The following is a 7,500-nucleotide window of genomic DNA, read 5'->3' on the forward strand; positions in this document are numbered from 1 at the left end:
CTTTAAGTGACTTTAGAGTAAAATAACCAACAGAATAATGAATATATAATATTGTACTTTTATATGTGTGGGATCATGATTGGTTCGCAATTTTCTGATATACGTTCACAATACATATATATATATATATATATATATGTGTGTGTGTGTGTGTGTGTGCGTGTGTGTGTGTGTGTTATCTGTCATTCTCATAGTATGTCCTGCCCATGTTTATTTCTTTTAGATACATGATAGAAAATCCCGTACTTTACTTTGCTCTCGTATCCATATTGCTCTTTTTTATTCCTTAGTGTTATTCCTATCATTGCTTGTACCATAGCTCTTTAACTTGTAAATATGTTTTGTTCTCCTGCTTTCGTAAGACTTCAAGTTTCTTATGCATACATTAATACTGGTAGGGCCATCTCATTGATTATATTTCTTTCTAGAGAAAGTGGCCTTCAAATAACGTAATAATCTAGAGTGAGAAGCTTAAACAGGCAATTTGTTGGTTAAAATCTTGTTGATCGAGAAATTAATCACAATAAGAGCCACTTCCAACAGTAACGGCCACGTTCAGCCATAACTTGGCCGTAGCGCAAAGCTGTATCGTTCCTCCAAAAGTTCTGATATATTCGCCTAGGTAATTAGGCCCTCTCCAATTACACAATTTTTCTCTCTCTCCCCTTCCATTATTTTTCTCCTCACATTTACCCCTCTGTAGAAAAGTGAAAACACAAGTTTTAAAAGCGTCCCCTGAGAGTAGTTAGCGAAAACGTCCCGGGATACGGCACGCAATAATTGTTCTGAACGCGCTTAAAACCTTTCCTCAATCAAATGAAGACCTCGTCTGCAATGAGGCTGTTACTAGATGTCGCTCCACAGTCGAATCACTGTTTGTGATGGAGTTTTTGGGGCCATATTGAAAAGAGGCGACAGATTTTACAAGCGAGGGGATCTGTTATGGCTGTTCGTAATAAGTACGTCTATTACATGCCCTACCTATTAGGTTAAGCCTATTAGATTCTGAGATGACTCCAAGTAAAACCTCAACCTGATGATTTAATTTATTACAAAAATATTTAAAAAAATGAATATTTTCCTAAGAATAATATATGCATTCAATTCAAAGGTATGAGTTTATAAGAGGAGATAAAGGAAACGCCAACAGGTAACAAATACTGATGATTGAAGCTGTTTTGAAAATCTATCTGATTTTAGCAGTAATTCCTTTTATGGAAAAAAGGTAAATTCATGTAGGAGCACATTATCATTCAATATATTTTGTGAGAGGTGACTACTTGTGACTGGAAGAGTGAATCTCTATTCATTAGGATTTGGCTTTCTGAGAATTTTGAAAAGATTATTTGGTAACTCAAAAATTCAAAAATATCTCCATCTGATAGAAAATTATGATATTAGGAAGTAATTAATTATGATTTATATCCATAATGAACTTGATTTTATGTCAGGGAATATTTTCCTTAGTTCAAGTTATCAAAGTAGCAAATCGTTGATATTTTTTTAATGGAATGACAAGTCCATTTTCAATTGCAATCAGAGTTGTGCTCCAAAATGTCCAATTTGAATTTTAATTGAACTCACAAATGATTTTATCTTAAAGAACAGCATAGTTCCATTTTTAATCATATAAGATATTGATTCCTTAATAAGTTATTTATTATTATTATTATTATTATTATTATTATTATTATTATCATTATTATTATTATTATTATTATTATTATTATTATTATTATTATTATTATTATTATTATTATTATTGAGTTAAAAGTAATGGCTGCATCGGCAGAGTTTATTTTCTTATCCAATTTTTCAATTTTCCGGATAATTCTCTTCTCTAGAGCGCTGCAATCAGCCAACAGACTTGAAAAATTCATTAGTCAGGTGAATGACAAAATCGGGAAGACTTCTCAAGTATATTCTCACAAAATTCAAGTAAAACTTTTGATACTAAATAGTAAAAAACTACGACGCGTTTCGAGATCCCCCGATGACGTCACAGACTGGTATTCTCGGCCGAGATCGTCGTACACCAGACACCATATCTTACCAGCTCCGATCAACCAATGAAAACCTATGAAAATTCGAGCCCCCTCACTTGTAATCCTGATCCTGGGTATATATACCACCCGACTGCAGCATCCACCTCACTCTCTACCTGAAGACGAGGAAGGACTTATCCTCGAAACGCGTCGTAGTCTCTTCTATTTTGTATCGAAAGTTTTACTTGTATTTTGTGGGAATATACTTGAGAAGTCTTCCCGATTCTGTCATTCACCTGACTGATGAATTTTTCAAGTCTGCTGGCTGATTGCAGCGCTCTAGAGAAGAGAATTATCCGGAAAATAAAAAAAAAAATGGATAAGAAAATAAACTCTGCCGATGCAGCCATTACTTTTAACTCAACCTGCCTAAAAGAGGGTCTCCTACCACGATATTATTATTATTATTATTATTATTATTATTATTATTATTATTATTATATGCTAAGTGACAAATAATAGTTGAAAAGCTTGATGGAATAAGCCTAAAGGCTCCAAAAGGGAAAAATATCTTAAAATACTGCTTTCATTGTTGTGTCATGAACAACGTTTTACCAAACGTTAACCAGTATCATATAGACTGAAATAATTAACCGACGACATCATGCTAGGACACCCCCCCCCCCCTCCCCAATAAATAACCAATCTCCTTTACTCACCCTATAAGGCCACGTTCAGTATAACTCTCCATCAACATCGGCCCAGCGTTCCGTAAACGAACAATTCCTCCGTTGAACAAAATTCGCTGGAAATGAAGTTTAGTTTAATCGGGGCCAGGTGTGAAAAAACAGTGTTTTTAACCAATTGGTATCAACGGAGTCATCTGCCTAAATATGGTCCCATATCGAGTTCCAAAGGATTTAATTGAAAAAACTCGGCTGGATCCAATAGCATACAGGTGTGAATTTTGTTTAGGGGGCTTTTTTTTTTTTGCAGGATTTCAGTACCTTATAGGACAAATCAATATTTAGCTATTATTATTATTATTATTATTATTATTATTATTATTATTATTATTATTATTATTATTATTATTATTATTATTATTATTATTATTATTATTATTATTATTACCAAATGAGTAAGGCTTCTACTATGTATTCCAAAATTTCAGATACAAGAAAGCAAGTTCTCTGCATAATTATCAAAAGCAAGCATGATGTATATCCTTATAGTACACTCAAACTAGTAAGGTTGTGGGGAAAGACATTGAACCTCTCACGAAAGATGATCGAATAAATCTGGAAACATGTAAAGGATAAAAAAAAATCCTCTGTACTTGAAGTATAGACATCAATTTGGTTGACACTTGAGTTTTGTCATATAGCAGAGAGGCAGTAGGTACCGTATATGTTATTTTAACACCAGTCTGGTGTTCCACTTACATAACCGGTAATTTCTAGTGATACCCATGTAGGTGTTACTCCAAATATCCAATATTTACGTTATAAAGAACGATAAATATTTTTATGTGTTACTGCCTGTACTCTACAAATAATAGAACACTTATCTTAAACTTTACGTTGTGCAGCGGGGTCAGGGATCTCTTATTATTGGGCATTAAACTATACTCAATGCAACGAGAATTGGTCGACACGGGACCGTACCTGGTATTAAATGGATTCCACCATAAATCAGAGGCATGAATTATTTCTCCAACCCTGTTCTAACTGGTTAACCTGTGTATTGTCTTTCTTTCTATCTGGTTTTATATGAATTAGTGTTACTTCAAACTGTATCGGGAATTATCCTAACTCTTATTACAGACTACCTTCTTGGTAAAATTTAACAAGTATTATCTGTAAAAAAGTTCATCCAAATCCTAAACGTTTCGTAAGAGCTATCCCCCTCCTACGCTCATATGCCAGACGTTGCCATTACAAACTCTGTGACACGTAAACACACTCTCGTTTCCCGATACAAGCTTGCCATGTGGTCATCTTCATAGCTAGTCTAAGGCCAGGTACTTGTTGGAAAAAATACAAAGAGAGAGAGAGAGAGAGAGAGAGAGAGAGAGAGAGAGAGAGAGAGAGAGGGGGGGGGAGGATAACCGGGAATCTCTGGAGACGTGACACCATCCGGTGAATCTATTTCAAACGAAGTGCCCCTCCCCTCACGGCCATTTTTCACTGCGTTGTGTATAGCATGGATAATGAGGGTACTGTGATACTAGCCTGGACTGATGTTTTCAACACCATAATGACAATACCTATTAATGAAATTCTATGAAATGTAATAAAGGGGCAAGAAAGGATAATAAGCTTCTATAATTAGTGAAGTAAACTGTTAAGTAAAAAAAAAAAAGAAATTCATTTCCATGAGTTTCCTGGAAACATACTACCCTTTTTGACTGATGAAATATTCAATATAATAACTATAAAGTTTTATATGAATTTTGCTGGAATTTTAAAGTCTTGTTTAATGTTTATGGTGATATTATATAGAGAGAAACCTCCAAAACAAATCTAGACTGCGAAAACATTTTTAATAGTTACTTACTACACCTACAAAGAGAGCTTATGATCAGCTGGTCTAATGCCTTCCACACTACAAGCAGCTCATTTTTATTTTCACGTTCTTCTTGCTTTCTTTATATCATAAACCTTTCTAACTGAATCCTCTCCCAATGCATAAAAATACTAGTTTTAATGACTTTTTATCCTTTAATTTTCACCACAAATACATTAACAGGATCTACATTATATACATATATATGACCATAACAAACGAAACACCAAATTAGATAAATGACTCAACTAACAAGTTTTGTTACAAATTCATATATATATATATATATATATATATTACATATATATATACATATATATATATATATATATATATATATAATGACCTCCTGCCAACTGGGACCTGAACAGAGGATGAAAATTCAATTTTGATCAGGATGAATTCTAATTTGCAATTTCTGGGAATAATAATTGATAGGTGAAAATGTCAATAACATTTGAGATCTATTCAGTTGATGAAAAGGATATTGTATTCAAGGTTGCTACAATAGAGCAAGAATTTATTGAGAAATTCCGCGGTTGTATTTGGATGTTTACATGAAAACGAAGCATTGGGTTCAAAAGGCTTGGTTTTCCATGGTTTCCTTTACTCTCTCTCTCTCTCTCTCTCTCTCTCTCTCTCTCTCTCTGATAAAAAGTATGCATTTCTTAATCGGTTTTAACTTTAAGCAAAATTATCGCTCTCTCTCTCTCTCTCTCTCTCTCTCTCTCTCTCTCTCAAGTAGGCATTTTTTTAATTGTTCTGATTTTAAAGACAATTTTGACTCTTACTCTCTCTCTCTCTCTCTCTCTCTCTCTCTCTCAGGAAGAAGCTATATGTATTGAATTTAAACAATCTCTCTCTCTCTCTCTCTCTCTCTCTCTCTCTCTCTCTATCTCTCCCTCTCTCTCTCTCTCTCTCTCTCTCTCTCTCTCTCTCAGGAAGAAGCTATATGTATTGAATTTAAACAATCTCTCTCTCTCTCTCTCTCTCATCTCTCTCTCTCTCTCTCTCTTTCGGCATAGGATAGGTACTTTGTGAATTACTAAAAATCTAATCAATAGAGGCAAAGCTTGGGGGGACATTGTTGCATTTAGCAAAAGTAAATTTCATGAGTTTTGCGAAACAAGAGCTCGACCGTCTGATAACAGAGGTCGCTAGTAACTCCAACCAGGGCGACGGAAAAATATTTCGCAGTCATATTGAAACAATATGATCTAACAAACTGGACCAAATATGCGGAAAACATCAGCAAAATAATAGAAGAAATTCTAAAAGAAGTTCCAATGGATAAAGAGACTTATAAAAAGTCTACACTAATCAACACATTCCATCAAAGAAAAATAAGAAGTCCAATATGGTGAATGTACTGATTGATGCTTTGGTAAAAAGAATGCCAAAATGGTTCAATATATGTAAGATATGGTATGCCATTAATAATCCTCAACAACTGTTTAGAAAATGCAATGCCTGCCATGTTCCAACACACCCTACATGTGCTGAAATAGTGCAAAAAATAAAAAATAGAGACACAAAGGTATTCTGCTCAACATGCTTAGTCTGGATAGAAAATATAATTAAGTCGAGACTAAATTTGCAAATAGTTGAAGGTAAAGAAGAAGAAGAAGAAGAAGAAGAAGAAGAAGAAGAAGAAGAAGAAGAAGAAGAGAAAAATGAATAGGATATGTGTAAGGATGCAGAGGAAATTATTGATTTATCTTATGATGCAATACAACAACATACTTATGAATAAATGAATTATCAGATGGAAATAAATATTAGACCTAAGAGGACTCTAACCGGACCTAAATACTTTTAGGGAAGAGCAAGAACAAGAAAAAAAGAAAAGAAAGATATAGTCTGCAATTTGCTGAAAAGAAGGAATTGCAGATTTGGCGAAAGATGCTACTACAAGCATCAAAAGATTTGCCATAATTATGAAATATATGGTAAATGTGCGTATTTAGACGAATATGGAGACGAATGCAGAGATCTCCATCCAAAAATATGCAATAACATAAAAGAAGGAAAAGAATGCAGTTTCAACAAAAAAAATGTCGATATATGCATCCTGCAACCATGAATGAAAGTAAGAAAACTCAGCAAACTGAAAAGAAAAATGAAAGCAAAAATTAAAAGAAAAAAGAAACAAAAAAAGCAGGCCAAGTATATACCACGCTCTGCACCAAAGGCCACAATATATGAGGCCTTTCAACCCAAAAATGCACATTTAGAGCCCAATTACAAAGAATGCATCTATAATGCCAGGGGTTGGTGAATATAGGGGGATAAATGCAGGTACACACACAAAAATAAATATGAAGGCGAAAGAGCAAATATAATAGGAAAGTGGGATTTTTAATGGCAGAATTCCTGGAAATGAAGAAAAGAGCTTCATAATCCATATTATTACCAATATTAAAAAATGGGGATGAAACACAGACCATAATAGTGATGAATGCACAAGGTTTAGTCTCGAGTTACTATAAAAAGAAAATAGAGTTCTTAGAAGAACTAACCCAAATTGAAAAAATAGATATATTAGATATAAGTAAAAAATGGCATTCCCAAGAGACTGGCAGTGATGACGAGATAAAGGGTTTGCAAACTTATAGATCAGACTGAAAAAATAGGAATCAAGGGGGAACCGCAATATATGGAAGAGAAATAAATCAAGGAAAAGTTTGTGAAAAATACAGCAACACAGAATGTGAATTGATAGCGGTAGAATTTGAATTTGAAAAACTAATGAATATTGTAGCTTACAGACCCCCAAATACTACGGAGTTCGACATAATAATAGAAAAAAATAGATGATATATGTAGAAACCATAAAGAATGGAAATATACTCCTATCCTGAGATTTTAACTTTCCTTTCGTGGATTGGAAAGAACGGATAGAAGAAAGTGGGTGTATGTATGCATATAAAAAAAGAGAGTAATAGTA

This window comes from Palaemon carinicauda, chromosome 34 (genome assembly GCF_036898095.1).
Source record: "Palaemon carinicauda isolate YSFRI2023 chromosome 34, ASM3689809v2, whole genome shotgun sequence".
In the NCBI taxonomy this organism is placed as follows: Eukaryota; Metazoa; Arthropoda; class Malacostraca; order Decapoda; family Palaemonidae; genus Palaemon; species Palaemon carinicauda.